The sequence below is a fragment of the Impatiens glandulifera genome, chromosome 2 (genome assembly GCF_907164915.1).
Source record: "Impatiens glandulifera chromosome 2, dImpGla2.1, whole genome shotgun sequence".
Taxonomy (NCBI): Eukaryota; Viridiplantae; Streptophyta; class Magnoliopsida; order Ericales; family Balsaminaceae; genus Impatiens; species Impatiens glandulifera.
Genome location: NC_061863.1, coordinates 7,982,882 through 8,000,500, shown reverse-complemented (window position 1 = coordinate 8,000,500; position 17,619 = coordinate 7,982,882). Strand labels below are relative to the sequence as shown.

Below are 17,619 nucleotides of genomic sequence, written 5' to 3'. Positions count from 1 at the left end.
AAACAATAATTAGCCACTTTTGGAAATCAAGAATCATAACCAATCTATCGATCAAGATGAAATGAAATTTGAGTTGCGACCATTTACAAACAATCGGTCAATTGTTGGAAACATTAATCAAACATTATATTTTTGCAAGGGGATAACAATCACATGGCTAAGGTAGACAACATCTTTATTAAAAAACTTCTTTATGAACTGCTGGGAGCCTTTTCTTTTGGATGTTTGGATGCATAATGATCACCAAGTTGATTTTCATTTGCTAGCTGAACCTGTAACAAAACCCATTTCATCCAAAAATTTAGTGAAAATAACCATAAATTTGCATTACAAAACTTATTTCATCCTTAAGACCTAACCATCAACATAACAAAATTCACTTTTAGCCTATTTGGTTACATTTGGTTTTAGTTCTCAAACGAACTGTGATCCCATCTGTCCTAACTCCTTTCACCAAACAAAAACATATCTTTCAAGTACAACTTTTGCAATCAGATGTGACAATCAATTGGGAAATTTGAACATTCAATTTAGAGTTTGACAACGATGAAATTGAATTTTGTTTGCACCACCAACCAATGAGTCCTAGGAAAACTCCAACAAGTATTCTAAAGATTCGATCTTCTGATCACAAGTAATACTAACATAGAACATTATGATGTTGTGTGGAAATAACAATCTAAAATAGATTATTCCACAATCCCTCCCATTTCTCAAATTCTTCATATTACAATCTGATGTACCAATACAACTATTAACTTTATATTCAGATTAGAGACATAATTATTCGATTGTTAGTTAGATTAGTATTCACAATAGCTATGTGTTTTTCTATGGTATTCGAACCTAGCTAGAAAGATATTGTTCTACAAAAGTGCTAATGGAAAAAAGCATGATCAAGATTTACATGGAATCTTCTCTGTTATGCAAAAGACATTTCTTATTGCAAAGTAAGAAAATTATCAGACTGTTATGACAAAGTAGGATGATTACAATTGTCTTAAAAGTTATCAAACCCACCATTCAAAATTTCCTGTCTCTTATCCACTCTTTTTTGAAAAAGGTAAAACTTTTTCATTAGTAACATTGTGAAATTGATTGTCATAAGCTAATCAAAAACACCCAGAGATAAATTAAACCATTTCTCATCTATGTTGGCACTATGGCTCATTACTCTTGATAAGAGGAGTCAAAATCAAGGTGAATCCCAAACTTGTAAAATACCCAAGAAATGCTACAACAGGAAAAATCTTCCATGTCCATTACTGTGCAGATTCAGTCGAGTTTTTTTCAATCAGATGGAAAAATTTGTTGAATAAGGAAAAGAACCCAGATAAAAGAACCTAAAAGAAGCTAATCAAAAGAAGAAGTACATGGATCGAGTTGAAAATCACAAGAAAAAGGGTTAAAAAATAATGACCTTGCAAATGGGACAACTGATTTTAAGGGCGACGGCCCGAGCTTCAATCTGAGACCCTTTTGATTTCTGATTCTTCTCTGCGCATCGTTTCTGTGCTTCGATCTTTTGCTTTCCTCTCGTCATCTCTTTCTCTCTCAATCGGCTGGGGGCAGTACAAGTCGAGAAGATGAGATACTGGAACGGTTGGACCGGTCAGCCGGTTTAGGGTAGCAAAATTATAACTATTTATTTTATTGTCCAATAAATATTATGTTATTTTTTTTAGATACAAATATTTTTTCTTGAATAATTTTTTTTTTTATCTCTTTATTTCCTACCATTCTCACAACTATAAGGTGAGACTTCTCCTTAAAAAAAAAAAATTGACCAAATGATAAATTTTTATTATTAAAATAAATTAGAAAGGATTACTACAAATATTTGGACTAACTTTGATATGAGTTAGAATTTTAAATGTTTTAGCACAAAATTTGAGTAAATAGATTTTAAAAAATTGAAGAATTTAGTGAATAGTTCATAACAAAAGACTCTTTAATAGTATATATCATAATTGAGAGAATTCTATAATATTTTGATAATATTCTAAGGAGGGAAATTAAACTAATTTTAATAATTAAATAAAAATAAGAATTTAAATAAATAAATTAAATTTAATCTAAATGAATATAAATTCACAATAAATTCAATATGATTTTTTTTTTAATTTTAATCTAAAAAAATGTCATAGTTTGAACTATTCATTTCTGGTATTGTAATAGTTTAATTTTCATATATATATATATATACCACACTCCAATTTTTTTAAGGTATCTTTGTCATCCATTTCATTCTCTAGAGTTTCAAAATATAAATTTATTGATATTTTTTTAAAAATTCGGTGATCAATTCAGGTATTTTTTCGACTTCGTTGCGTATTGGTTTCATTGCTGAATAACTATTAGATTTCGTTCTACTCTGGAAGACAACCATCTACGATAAACTACCATACAAAAGGAGACGATAAAACTCTTTTAAAAAATGTGTTAAATAAATATATATATCAAATCTAACATTTAACTTTGTTGATTTCGTTTTTTTTTACATTGTACTTTATTTTATTATTTTAATATTTTATTTTTTCTATTATTTAAAAATAAAGACAACAAACACTACACTTATTTATACATAGATGTCAAATTCCATAAAACATTTGCAGGTTGTTGTCCCTTTATGAGAGGTCTATGTTCCATATAACCTGTCATAAATAGGGATGTGCAAATGTGTAAACTCAACTCATATTACCTAACTCATATTCAATTTAAATTAAATTTGATCAATGCAGTATCCAACCCATATTAATGAATAATATGGGTTGGGTAATTCAAACTAAATTTTAGTTTGTAATACATTTTTTACTCGTTTAATATTTAACACATTTTTGTCTCAATTAATCCATTTTGATCCGTTTAACAATTATTAAATATGTTTTACCTAATTTAATACGTTTTTTACTTATTCAACACATTTTTAACTCGTTCGACTAATATTTGATTTGTTTGACCTATTTTGACTCGCTTAATGCATTTTTAGTTTTAATAAGTGTGTAACATGTTTGGGCACGTTTAACACGTTTTGACATGTTTAACTTGTTTTGGCGCGTTTAACACGTCTTTTACGTTTTGGGCACGTTTTTAAAATGTTTAACACGTTTTGACACGTTTAACACGTTTAACATGTTTGGGCACGTTTAACACGTTTTGACATGTTTAACTTGTTTTGACGCGTTTAGCACGTCTTTTACATTTTGGGCACGTTTTTAAAATGTCTAACACGTTTTGATACGTTTAACACGTTTTTGGCACGTTTAACACGTTTTTGGCACGTTTAACACGTTTTTGGCACGTTTAACACGTTTTTGATATGTTTAACACGTTCTTCACATTTTTTACATGTTTAACACATTTAACATGTTTTGGCATGTTTAACACGTTTTGACATGTTTAAAAAGTTTTTGACATGTTTAACACATTTTGACACGTTTAATACATTTTTGATACGTTTAACACGTTTTTGTCACATTTAGCATGTTTTGACACGCTTGATACGTTTAACATTTTTAACGCAGTTTGGGCCGTTTAACACACTTGTGACACATTTAACATTTTCGGTCCGCTTAATTTGTTTTTTTCTCCGTCTAATATGTCTTTGATATTATTGTACATTTTTTTATTCGTTTAACATAATTTTGATTTTTTTTGAAATTATTTTAATATTTTTATTACTAAATTAGTTGAAGAAATAATAAGTGAGATTAATATAAATTTTTTAAATAATATTTAAATCATTTATATTAAATAAAGTCTTGAATATAATAAACTATGTTAATTTTCATAAACAAATTAATTTATTAAAGAATTTTAGAATAATAGTGATAGGTTAGTTATGTATGGCTATATTATAATTAATAAATATATTATTATTGAGTTTTAAAATTATCAATTATTTTCTATTTGACTTTAATGAGATCAACGTATTAAAAATTAAGAGAATATATTAGAGTTGGAAGATAGTTAGTTTATATTGAATTGATAAGAGAGAATTAAATTAAATTTATTTAATTTTGATAATATAAGTAATCATAACCCAACCCACACTCAACTCAACTCAACTCAACTCAACTCAACTCAACTCAACTCAACTCAACTCAACTCAACCCATATTCAACTCAACCCAAATTAACTTACCCAAATTAATATTTTGAGTTTGGATTTGGGTCAACCCAAAATATGCTCACCCTTAGTCATAAACTACCCAAAGTTAGAATTCTAACTCTTTTAGAGTATCATCTCACTTATGGTTCAGCCTTTTAGACTTCCAAAAAGACATTCTTCACCTTCTACTTAAGTTGCACATAAAAAGTTAAAAGACAATCTCAAGAAACAATGCCTGAATAGTTACGTACGTCTTTCGTGCGAGTTAGAACATACAAATTTTTTGCCGACCTAATCCTAGGTGAGAACTGAGAAGAATAAAAAATTGTTTTTTTTATTACTTAAACTTTTACTTTAGATGTTTCTCTATTTGAAGATAAAAAAATCATAAAGAGAGACGAGGACAAATAACTTGGTACAGTCATTCATCTCTCCCAATGGAAAAAAAATTAAAAAAATGCTCAGATTACTTATAAATTAATTTGTAAGAGTTGTGCTAAGTTTATTTAAGATTAGTTGGATCTTAATTGGAGAGTGAAATTAGAATTGACCTTATAACTCTATTTTCAATTTTATAATAATAATTAACATTAAATTACCATTCAATTTTTATGTTTAAAGATTATAAAATTATAATTCAATTTTAATTCTCTTATTTAATGAGATTTTTTTTAAAAAAATAAGTTAAGTATATTTAAAATAATATAAGTGCATACACAATGTAAATAATTTATAAAATAAATGATGATTCACACTGATTTTATTAGTTCATCCATTAAATGATTTTTTCATGTACTCTTCAACTTCGATTTGCTTAATTAATGTGTATCATATTTTAATTCTCAAAGGCTTGTCACCAAATTTTATATTTCAGTTCATCATTACCGTGATAATTACCGTGATAAAGATAACATTTTTTTAATATGATGTTATTAAAATTAGAAGAAGGTTAACCGTTTTAAGAGAATGTGATGAAAAAAAAAATGTTGATCTCGTCAAGCAAAAACCTTAGCGCATAAAATACAATTGACTTCCCGAGACCATGTTCTCTTGAAGCTTCAAAAACAAAGAAGACTATGGACATCTTATTCCCAACTGTTGAAAAATTATTTGTTTAATTGTATCCAAGGGTGAAGGAACTGAGAAAAAGGGAGATAATTTCAGAAAGGATATAGAGAAACTAAGAAGAAATTGAAATTGAGCAGAAGAAAACTGAGGAGAAGAAAGAAAGGTGTGAATGATTAAAAAAAATAGAATTACAATTTAGAACTATTTAAGAAAGAATTCAAATATTAACCACAACATATATTCATAATTCCATCCTAATTTAAATTTCAAAACTCAAGTTGAGTTATCATCTTTCTCTCTTTTTCTTTCTTAAGGAAAAATTCAAAGTAAGTTGAAAAGACATTTCTTATTGTCCCCTTGGATGAATTCATTTTTAGTATCAAAGGGTGTCATATTTTTCTTTCTCAAATTTGAGTTTGTGTTATATTTTGTTCGATGCGGCATTTTATTTAGTCGGATCAAATTTTCTATTCTGGATTTTTGTGATCTAAATAATTCTATCAATCTTTTGGTGAATCGTTTGCTTCTCATATCCTCCGATTGTGTCAGCGATGCTTTCTTCAGTCCGTGTTCGCCCCCTTTTTAACAAGAAAGAAGATGAAGTTATCGGATCTGGAGTTGTTTTTCATTTTTTCAATCAAGAGTTACCGAATAAGAACCAGGTTTCAAATACAAGATGAGTACTATATATCAAGTGTTAATTTCAATACAAATATGTATTTATCATAACTCAATAGAAAGTCTAACTGTGTTATTTTCTTATAATAGAGTATTCTTTCTTATACTTCATTAGGTTTCGTATATTTATTTTATTTTAATAAGGGTATAATCTCGAAACTGTTTGATTAATATGTTCAATTATTACTCGTTTTAGTGTAATACTTATAATTTTTTTCAGCCTAAGGTAAAAAAAATTACTGGATTCGTCCTTCCCGTCGCGAGACGCGACCACCATCGTGAGATTCCAATGAATTAGGGTTTCGTATTCGTTGAGTGTGTCGTCGTGTGACGAGCGTGCTATCACGATCGTGAGATTCTATTCGTCGAGTGTGCTGTCGCGAGATGCGACCGCCATCGTGAGACTCCAACGAATTAGAGTTCCGTCGCGTCTCGCGACGCCACGTTGCTTGTCGCGACGGGGTATTTTCGTCATAACACAGGGGAGGTGGTCATTTTCGCAAGTTTTATGGGTCATTTCCCTAAATAAAGGTTTTATTAGAGTCATTTCATAATATTTCCCTTAATATATTATATTTTATAAAATACACTTATTTGAAATAACAAATCCTAAAATTTGAAATTAAATGATGAACTCTGAGAAATAAGTATGGAAATCTGAACTAGTTTATGAAGGCAAGAGATGATAAGAGGTTCTAGGGTTCTTCGTTCGGTTTCTTCTTCTTCATATTCTTCTTCTTTTGCATCCATTAAACGTCAATGCTCGATCATCTTCCAATCTTTCTCTTCTCACTCCGACAACTCAATTCTTCAAACGAGAATCAAATCCTTCATTCACGTAGCCCAGTCCTGCTCCTCCTCCTCATCTTGTAGATCAGTTCATGCCCAGTTAATCAAATCTTCCCTTTTCCGCCACGGATTTCTTGGAGATATTTTAGTGTCAGCCTACGGGAGATTGGATTCATTAAATGATGTGTTGGGTTTTGTTTGGGCTCCCAACTATGAAAAAGGCCTAATAGGGTTCAAATTCACTTTTAATGTATTATAGTATTTAAAGGGTTATGTTATAACCTAATTGCTCTAGTATTTAAAGAACGGAAACCGTCATTAAGAAGTAAAAGTCAAAAATTAAAAGAGAGGAAGAAAGAGAAAATCTTGTAGCAGATTTTCGCCTACAGCCGCGCAAGTTCATCAAACTCACGATCGGAGATTCAAACGGAGTTTTTCTGGGGCTTAAAGGTTCTTCCTAATTTAAGTTTTTATTTGACCTGTTTGGGACCAAAAAGTTGTATCTTTTTGGGTATGCCCTTTTTTCTTTCTACGGTATTAAAAGGTTGTTATACCTTGTTTATATTCCCGACTCTGATTTTAGTGAAGTTTGAATTGGACGTAAAGTCCCGTGATTTTTACTCCTTGATTTGAGAAGGTTTTCACGTAAAAATTCTATGTGTGCATTGTGTTATTTATTTCCTCTTTTACTTGTGCTTTATTTGTTCATAAGTTTTTCAATCAAGTAGGGAATAGAATATACGTTTTTTGCCAACAAGTGGTATCAGAGCTTGGTTAGCTGTTTAGGACTTGATTGAATTATGTAGATAAACACAAGTATGATGATTTTGCTCAATGGTTCAAATTATCAAATTTGGAAAGGAAGGATGAAAGATTTGTTATTTGTTAAGGCTTTACACTTACCCGTTTTTGGTAGTGAGAAACCTACATCCAAATCTGACGAGGAATGGAATTTTGAGCATGAACAGGTATGTGGTTTTATTCGTCAGTTTGTTGAAGAGAATGTTTACAACCACATCCAACATGAGACAAATGCACAATCTTTATGGAATAAACTTGAAAATTTATATGCTTCAAAGACTGTAAGTAATAAATTATTCTTGCTTCAAAAATTAATTCATTTGAGATATAATTATAGTGCTTATATAGCTGATCATTTAAATGAGTTTCAGGGTGTTCTTGATCAGATGTCAGACATGGGAATTAAGTTTGAAGATGATGTTCAAGGACTTTGGTTATTGGCTACTCTACCCGATTCGTGGGAAACGTTTAAGGTTTCTTTTTATAATTCTGTTGCTAATGGTGTAGTAACTCTACAAATGACCAAATGTGGCGTCATGAATGAGGAATTAAGAAGAAAATCTCAAGGGTCTTCGATAAATTCAAATGTGTTAGTTACTGAAAATAGGGGAGACAGATGAACGTGGGTGGAAAAGACAATGTGAGACATAAGAGTCGAAGTAAGTCCAAATTCAAGTACAAGTCAGTTGAATGTTATCATTGCGGTAAAATGGGGAAATTAAGAAAGACTTCTTTAAATTGAAACGCGAAATGAGCGAATTTAATCAAAATAAAGATGCTGGTGAAGATCGCGTGTCAATAGCGACTTCAAATGATCTTGTAACTGTCCACGATGAGAATACAATTAACATTGTATGTAATGAGTCAAGTTGGGTGTTTGACACCGGAACTTCCTTGCATGTTACACCAAGGAATGACTATTTTACGTATTATACTTTAGGTGATTTGGAGTATTGAAGATGGATAACGACGACTTAAGTAAGATTATTGGTATTTGTTACGTTTTCTTGGATTCTGGTAATGGGTCAAAATTATTACTGTTAGGATCTAGGTCGTCGCTGGTGGACCGGGGGTTGGACCGGTTAGCGGTTCTCACTCGTAGGGTGGTGGTTAATCCGGTTAGAGATTAACACCGGGGTTTCAATACTACACAACCTGTCACAAACCCTTGAACTAGGTTCAAGCGCGGAAGAGGTTTGCTTTCAAGTTGAAGCGGTACACGTGTATGATAGGCGGAGTTGGTTTCGGATGATGGAGATTTGAAGAATGGTGGGTCGGTTTCGGTTATCTGGATATTCGGTATGGTCAGTATGGAGTCGGTTTGGAGCGGTATGGTTAGGTTAGTCGGTTATGTAATGAAGCCAACAGAAAGTAAATAACACAACAGATTTTATGGATGTTCGGAGATTAAACTCCTACGTCACCCCTTCCTCTCGAAACCGCGAGAAGGATATTCACTAAGGAATACAAGTACAATTCGATCGAGACTTATTTCCTGCTCGATAACACTCTTACAATTCACACCGAAATTGTAGCACACACTTAGAATTTTGCACTTAGGCTTTCTAGAATAGCACACTGTTATCACTTGTAGTAAATGCTCTTAGCTCTTGTTATCCCAATGTATGTCCCGCATTTACTCTTCTGCAACTGCCTCCTTTTATAGGTGAAATATGCCAACGGTCATATTTCAAAGCCTTGAATCTGATTGGCTGATCAGAGATGCAGTGATTCAGTGTCTCAGACCTGCCGGTCGTCTCCTCAGACCTGACGGTCAATCTCAGACCTGGTGTCCTGTTTCAGACCTGCCGGTCTGTAAGGCAAACCTGCTGGGTTTGTCTTTTACTCAATGTAGGCACTGTCTGTTTGGACAGTTGTCTATACTTTGAAGATTTCCTTTCTGGCTTATCCCGAAGTAGAAGGATCCGGTAGTACTGTTTTCTGCAGCCTACAGTCTTTCCTCAGACTTGCATGGATATGGAAGTATTCAGTCTGTTCCTTTGGTATCATTCTCAACAGATACCCAAAATGTCTTCTTGTACTAGTCGGCCACTTGACTTGGCCGAATATCTTTTGGTAGTGAAGTAACCGGACTTCTTCCGGTTATTCTTGTCTTGTGGATGATCGGTTTTTTGATGGTTCCGGTTTTGAGCTTTGGCCGATCCTTTGTGCGGTCACGTTCAGAATGCTCTTGATCGGTATAGTGACTTGACCGGTTCGGTTTCTTCAGTTGGTTTTCTTTTGTTCATCCGGTCCGGTTCCTTGTTCCTGCATGGGAAGTTTGTTTAAGTTAGTTTTATTTGAACCGGTCTGAATTTATCTAACAATTTCTCCCTTTTTGATTATTTTATTTAAAATTATCAAAATCATGTAAGTTTGCAACCGTAGGCCGGTTGTTTTGTTTGGCCGGTTTTTGAAAAAGACTTAGAGAATTTTTCGAAAAATTTTGAGGGAGGAGTTTTGGAAGAGTCTTTATCTTTTATCTAACAATTTCTCCCTTTTTGATTATTTTATTTAAAATTATCAAAATCATGTAGAGATGCAAAATAAGGCCGGTATTCAAAAATAACTTTATATATTTATAGATAACCGGAAAAGACAAAGCATAAATACTAAGGCAAATAAGAAAAGGAAGGAGAGTCCCTATTCCGAGTCCGTGAATTCGTAGGCGCTCTTCTTTTTCTTTGGTTGCGGTTGCGGTTGCCTGGACTGTTGAGAGGGTCGTGGTCTTTTTGATCGGGACCGCAGCTGTTCTTCGACTTCGTCTTCGACTGGGTCGGCTTGCTGCGAAGTACCCGCAGTGATTGGTTCCGAGATTTCATTGAACATCTCCGCAATCTGAACCCTCTTAGGAGCCGGCCTCTTTCTCTTCTTCGGTTCTGAAGCGGAGGCGGCCGCCTTCTTCTTTTTCTCGTGTTCCTTTGCAAATTCGGCCAGCTTCCGTTTTTGCCCTTCCAATCGTGCGGCATCCTCCGCAGCCAGACTGGCCACTTGCTCGGCATACCCTGGGTATAAAATCTCGGCCCTTCTTATTCTTTCGACTTCTAATTCTGCTTCGGTCAGCTGAGACGATCGCGGCGCCTCTTTGTCTTTGCCAGCTTCGGCGTCCAGCGCATCCTGGACCCTTTTAGCAACCTGAGCATCAGCCTCTATAGCCGCGGCGTCCGCATTCTCCTTAGCTTTTAGGATTTCGGCCATTTGTGCAGTAAGTGCCTTTACCTCGGCCACTAGATCTTCGTTTTTCTTTTCCAGAACCGAGACCCGGTCGATTGACTGGTCGACCCTTTCGAAGTCCTTCTTTAAGTCTGAGGTCATAGCCTCCAGAGCTGCGGTTCGCTGAACACATTTTTCGCGCTCACCGGCCTCTTCCCACAGCCCGGTGCTGAGTTCTGCTAGGCGTGCTTGATGTTGATCCACAAGCTGTTTTGTCACATCGGCGAACTGCAGGGCCGAATCAAATATTTTATTGCAACAGTCCTTGAGCGGTTGAAACTTGGATACTTCGTGTGCTTGAACGCGGTCATCGATCCGCTCTGAAGTGGATGCGTCAAGCTGCTGAAGCCGGTCTTCAATCTGCCCTGATATGGACATTTCAAACTTCTTAAGTCGGTCATCAATCCTCCCCGAAACAGATGCTTCAAACTTTTGGAGCCGGTCTTCAATTTGTTCTTTAGGAGGGACCGAGGCGGTGGCTTCCGGTGGTGGAGAGGGAATTGATTGCTCGGTGGGGTCAGGATCGGCTCTTGCACTGGAGTCTATCAGTGCAGCATTCTCATTAGGAGGTTCTAATGTGACCTCATCCTCCAAGTTCGTTACCGCAGTTTCTGAGATTGGTACCTCGACATCTTCTAAAATTTGTACCTCAACAATTTTTGAAGTCGGTACCTCAACGTCTTCTGGCATCGGTGCCTCAATATCCCTTGGTGTCTCAACTTCCTCTCTTGAAGGTGTTGGGTAGTCAACTGGAAATTCTTCGATTACCGGAGCAGTATAGACCGGTACTTGCCTCTGGTTGCATATTGTTTCCAGCCGCTCTATTTCTTGACGTATTTCCAGTTTGCCCTTTTCAAGCTTTGATAATACTCGCGGTGCTACGGTAGACACCGATCCCCCTTCGGCATATTCCTCTTTAATTTTCCGGATGCGCCTTCTCAGTTTCCGAAGATGACTTCTCGGTATCAGTAGGCAAGTTCGGCATTGTACCTCCTGAATGGTATTGGATTTTGTGAGGCTTAAGATCATGTCCTCGACTTCCTCCAATCTGGCGATGCAATCCTGTTGCGGGAGGTCCGATAGGATGTCTTTATATTTTGTGTTGAAGCGGTACTCATGCCACTCCAAATATAGGTCTATAACGTCCTCGTCTCGCTTGTTGATGCCGTGAAAGATATTCTGAGCTAGTCTTTCGGCCTCGGCTTCGTCGGCCTCTTCCCTATTGAAGCCTTCATCATTGGCTCCTGTATCAACCCCGTCCTCACCCTCGGTGGTCTCAGGATTAGCGCTTTGTTCGGTATCATTCGGACTCCGAGCCGAATGATCGTCATCGTTGACCGTTCCATCAACGGTCCTCTCCGTGTCGGTTTCCTCAGGGACCCACTCCTCATCTTCTGTTTGTTGAGGTGGGTCTGCGAAGGTTACCTTTTCTTTCCTCTTTCCTCCGGTCTTTGCTTTTGCTGAGGCATCTTTCTTTGCGGCTTTCTTCTTTCGGCCACCTGTGGAACTGGAGGCCGACTGCGTTCTTGGAAGAAATTGCCTCGATCGAATGATGCAGCGTTTTATTAGCCCAACACCGGGACCGACGTTGAGGTTCAAGTGTATGAATATCTTACCGAGTTGCACTGCATATCCCCACGACCGGGCTGAATCCGGTCTCACCATGTCCATGAGATTGCCGAAAACTGCTCTTGCCCAGTTAACCTCTTTTCCTTCCAGCAGACCGATTATCATTTTGATTTTGTCCTTGGTGAGGTTGCTGAAGTTTCCTCCCCTTGCCAGTATCGCCCTGGCGAAGACGTCACAGGCCGGGATATATTCCGGCTTCAGCGTATTCTTACTTCCGGATGTCGTGATTGGCACAGTGGTTGCCGATAAGAAGCGGCACGCTGTCTCAAAGGTGTCATTGTCTATTTCTGCCTTTGCATCCTGGCCAGTTGTTGGGAGACGCAAGCTTTCGGCCACCACTGCTTCGGTGATCTCGATTTGGGAACCGCAAACCGTTGCGAGGATCCTGTCGTAGGAGATGACTGCGGTGTTGAAGAATTCTTCGACCGCTTCCTTATAAATTACGTGAGGACCGCCTAGGAAATATCCTAGACCGGTCTTAATCAGCTTATCAATAACGTCCTTTGCTTCGGTCGTCCCATTCTGCCGGATTTCCTCGAAATCCACTTGAGAGTATAGTTTGAATAGCGCCGAATCACGACCCATGTTGAAGAGTTTGAGAATGAGAAAAAAACGGCTTCGAAGAGTTTAGAAAAGTTAGAGAGATTAAGTGAGTTCGCGTGAGAATGAAAGAAATGACCGAAGGCCCCCTTTTATAGTCACGGTTAGGAAGCCCAACCGTCCCATCATGAAAGAGCGGGAATTTTCCCTCCAAAATGAAAGGACGCCAAACTGTGGGCGGTTACGTACGAAATGGTGGGCGGCAACTTTGAACGGGAGATTTCCCTCCAAAACCTTTAGCCTATGTCATGGATGACGCATTCTTTGCTTTGTGACCGAAAGATTTAGCGGTTTCTAAATTTAACAGTTTTTACTTTATGAAACCGGATAAGAACGAGTTAATTTTCGGTTACTTAGATAAGTGCGCAAAGAGTAGAGAGACACGGTTATTGAGACTAAAACGATAGTTTATTCAAGAGACCGATACGAAAGAGTACATAGAGAAAACCGATAGAATGATACGAAAGATAGACATTTAAGCAGTAAGCACCATTCTGGAATACTTTTCCACCACCGCATCTGCATCAAGAATGTTTGAGGGGGATGCCGGCGTGCTCGGTCCAAAATCTGGCCGGTACTTGAGAATCAACTTGCTGATGTGAGGTGCAAAGCCGAGACCTTTCTTGGTCAGCACCATATTCCTCAAGTTTTGAAAGAGGACCGCTGACCAATTGATGGGCGTGTGGTGGTAGATGTGGGTCATGATGTTGTAGGTATTCTTTGAATACCGCTGATTTGGAGATTGGCACAGAACGGACCGAGTGACAATCTCAAGAAGTAGCTGAGTACTACGACCGAGACGGGTTTTTAACCCATGGGTTTCCACCGGATCAAGGGTGGCAGAGCAGCGTAACCCATAGTAGTATTCATCAAGACCCTCCATGGTTGGGAAATCAGAGAACCCTTCTTTGGGCAGATTGAAGAGAGTGGCAAATTCGGCTTCATCAAGCCGGAAGGTATGATTCCTTACAATGGTGACAATGCGATCGCCCCAGTTGCAGGCATTTCTGAAAAATTCCTTGACATCCTCAATTAGTATGGGACCGGATTCTTCGAGGAAGGTTTGAAGACCGGTAACAATAAGGCTTTCAAACATGTGTTTCTTTGCATGGTCATAGTCCCATTCTGCCATACATGAGTTGAAGTCGACACTTAGAAAATTTCCCAAAGTTCGACTCGGCATGATTATGGTATAGAGAGAGAGATTCAAGACGAATACAAGTGATTTTGCACTTTTGGATGTGAAGAAATGAGAAGAGTATGGCTCCTTATATAGGGTCGGTTTTGGAGGGAAAATCTGAGCATTGATGGTCAGTTTTGTTTTATTAAGGAAGAGAATCTTTCCCTTTTAATGATGCATGGGGAAGGAGCAAATTACAAAACCCAAGGTAAGTGTTAGTTGAGAAGTAACTGGTTCGGTTGGATATTAAATGTTCGGGTGGTTGGGAGTTATCTCATTAATTTGGGATTATCTCATTTAATTAGGTATGCGTTTAGACATAACCGAGATTATATTAAAACTGAGGATGATAGAGACAATGCCGAAATCGGCATAAAGAAAACTTGAAATCAACACAGACAAAGCCGAAATGAAACATAGATAGAGCCGAAATGATCAGATTGGAATTGAACAATAATACATCCGGTGCATGAAGCAAAATGACCGGATGCAAGAAGGAGTAGCTTAGTGGCCGCGGGGATTGATGTTCCTCCTCCTCCACTCTCTCTCAACTTGATCGTAGAATGAGTCGATGACTTCCCTGGTGTACACCTGACTATGGTTCAAACCTTCGCCGGGACAGGTTGGGACCCCAAGCTCCTCAAAGAGTTGGCTAATCTGGGGAACTAAAGCCACTGACCGGGTGCCGATTATCCAAATAAGGACGTCGAACAACACTCTAGACCAGTTGACCGGCGTTCTGGTGATGATGGCCGCCATCATGTTGAACGTTGCCGTGCAGTAGGTGTTGGTGACATCCTTTCCAAGGATGCCCCTTCCTAGTATATCGTTGAGGAGCTGGTACTCAGCCCTCAAAGGAGATTTAGATCCATGATCAGCGACAGGCTCGTCCGACCGGGCAAGGGAGAGAGAGACCTCAGCCTTAGTATCGGCCGGAGGATTTAGGTCTGTCAGCCCTTGTTTGGGCAGATCAAAGCACCGAACGAAGTCCTGCTCGGTGAAGTCAAAGAGAATACCCCCAACCTTAGATTGGATGTGGGTCCCAAAGTGGGGTGTCCCCCGGTATACCCTGGCGTTGTTGTAAAATTCCAAGACAGATTGAGGATAGATGATTTGCTTGTCATCCAGAAAATACCGGAGGCCAGTATCTTCCAGCTGTTTGATCATCCGATACATCTCATAATGATCGGTATCGGAGCAAGATTCAAAGTCTACTTGGAGAATGTTTGTGAAGATAGACATGGTTAGGTTGCCTTAGACAGAGGATGTTCTTGTGAGATTTTTGCCTTAGTGATAGAAAGAGTGTATTGTTTTGTGAGTGTTTTGGTGAGTGAGTGCTTCCTTTAAATACTGGTTTTGGGGCTAACCTATTATCCGGACATTAAATGAGATGAAGTATATTAACCGCAGGATAAGAATCTTTGCATAAAATAGGCAGTTTTGCAGGTCTAGGTGTCGGTCATAGGCCTGGACTGTGAAAGATATCAAAAGATCTTCACGTCTTTTTAGGCGCGACCGGGTTTATTCTAAAAGGGCAATGATGCAGAACAGAGACCTTTAACCTCTGATAACTGTTCCTCTTCTGTTTGAAATTCAAATAATCTGGGGTAGCCTTCTTCCGAACCGGTCAGCTATCAGTTGTTCATCCCGATGCGGTTACATGGTGCAAGCACCAAGTAGCCGGTCGGTTTACTCTATCTGATAAACTGGGCGGTTCTTCCACAAACACCCCGAAGATTCAAAGTTCCACATCTTAGGAAGAATTACCGGTTTGTCTGTCTGAACCGATTTCCCTTTAAGTATCCTTTGGAAGGATTTGGCTAATATCGGTTAAGCCGAGAGTAAGTCTAAATTGAGAAAACTTAGCTTCCTGCAGCGGCTTCGTGAAGATATCGGCTACTTGCTGATCGGTCGGTACGTACTCCAGCCGGATATGCTTCAGCGTGACATGCTCTCGGATGAAGTGATGTCTGATGTCGATGTGCTTGGTTCTGGAGTGGAGAACCGGGTTGTAGGTGATTGCAATGGCACTTGTGTTGTCACAGAAGATCGGGGACTCTTCGGCTATGATACCGAAGTCCTTCAGCTGCTGTTGGATCCAGAGGAGTTGAGAGCAGCAGCTTCCGGCCGCCAAGTATTCAGCCTCCGCAGTTGATGTAGCCACCGATGTCTGCTTCTTGCTGTGCCATGACACCAGTCGGTCACCTAGGAACTGACATGTTCCACTGGTGCTTTTTCTGTCGATCTTGCACCCTGCATAATCTGCGTCTGAGTAGCTTGTTAGATTAAAGGATGAGTCTTTTGGGTACCACAGACCGACATCAGGGGTGCCTTTTAGATACTTTAGTATCCTCTTTGCGGCTGTGTAGTGGGATTGCTTTGGATTTGCTTGAAATCTCCCACACACACCAACTGCAAACAGGATGTCCGGTCTACTCGCTGTCAGGTACAGTAGGGAACCGATCATGCCTCGGTATGCAATCTGATCTACCGATTGACCTTCATCGTCCCTGTCCAGTTTGATTGATGAGCTCATTGGAGTAGCCGCCGAGGAGCAGGTGTCCATACCGAATTTCTTTAGCAGCTCCTTTGTATACTTAGGTTGACTGATGAATGTTCCTTCCTTGAGTTGTTTAACTTGAAGACCTAGGAAGAAACTTAATTCTCCCATCATGCTCATTTCGAATTTGTCAGTCATCATTTTTGAGAACTTGTCGCAAAGCTTTGGATCGGTGGAACCGAAAATAATATCATCTACATAAATTTGAACAAGTAGGATATGTTCCTTCTTTTCAAACTTAAACAAAGTTTTATCCACCGAACCGATGGTGAAATCATGTTCTAATAGAAATGCGGTTAGCGTATCATACCAGGCCCTAGGTGTTTGCTTTAGACCGTATAAAGTTTTGTTCAGCCGGTATACATGATTTGGAAATGCAGCATTTTTGAAACCGGGTGGTTGTTCAACATACACTTCTTCACGTAAGTCACCGTTCAGAAATGCACTTTTAACATCCATTTGAAAAACTTTGAAGTTTTTGAAAGCCGCAAAGGCTAGAAAAATCCTAATGGCTTCTATTCTGGCTACAGGAGCAAATGACTCTTCAAAGTCAATGCCTTCTTCCTGTTTGTAACCTTGAGCCACTAATCTGGCTTTGTTCCTCGTGACCAAACCGTCCTCATTGAGTTTGTTTCTGAATACCCATCTTGTTCCTATGACCGATTGATCTTTCGGTCTGGGAACTAAGTACCAGACTTTACTACTCTCGAACTGGTTTAGCTCTTCTTGCATTCCCAAGATCCAATCCGGATCTGACAATGCTTCATCTATTCTTTTCGGTTCAATCTGGGATATGAAAGCTGAGTTAAAATATCCTTCCAGAAGTTGACCCCTAGTTCGAACAGGTTCTGAAGGGTCACCTATAATTTGCTCAGGAGGATGTTTACTATTTCTTCTGAGATTCAGTTCAGGGTTGTCTACCAAATTACCGGTAACTTAACCAAGGCTAGACATGTCGGTAGGTAGACCGAGATTGTCAGACCGACCGACT

At 38.2% G+C, this 17,619-nt stretch overlaps 1 long non-coding RNA gene across 1 annotated transcript; it reads right to left on the bottom strand.

The window, feature by feature from the left end:
- On the bottom strand, positions 1-1,619 carry LOC124927517. The gene is made up of 2 exons (XR_007098414.1): positions 1,421-1,619; positions 1-272 (listed from the first exon to the last, which is right to left on the bottom strand). It is a non-coding gene; the product is annotated as an uncharacterized LOC124927517 (long non-coding RNA).
- Positions 1,620-17,619: the final 16,000 nt, after the last annotated feature.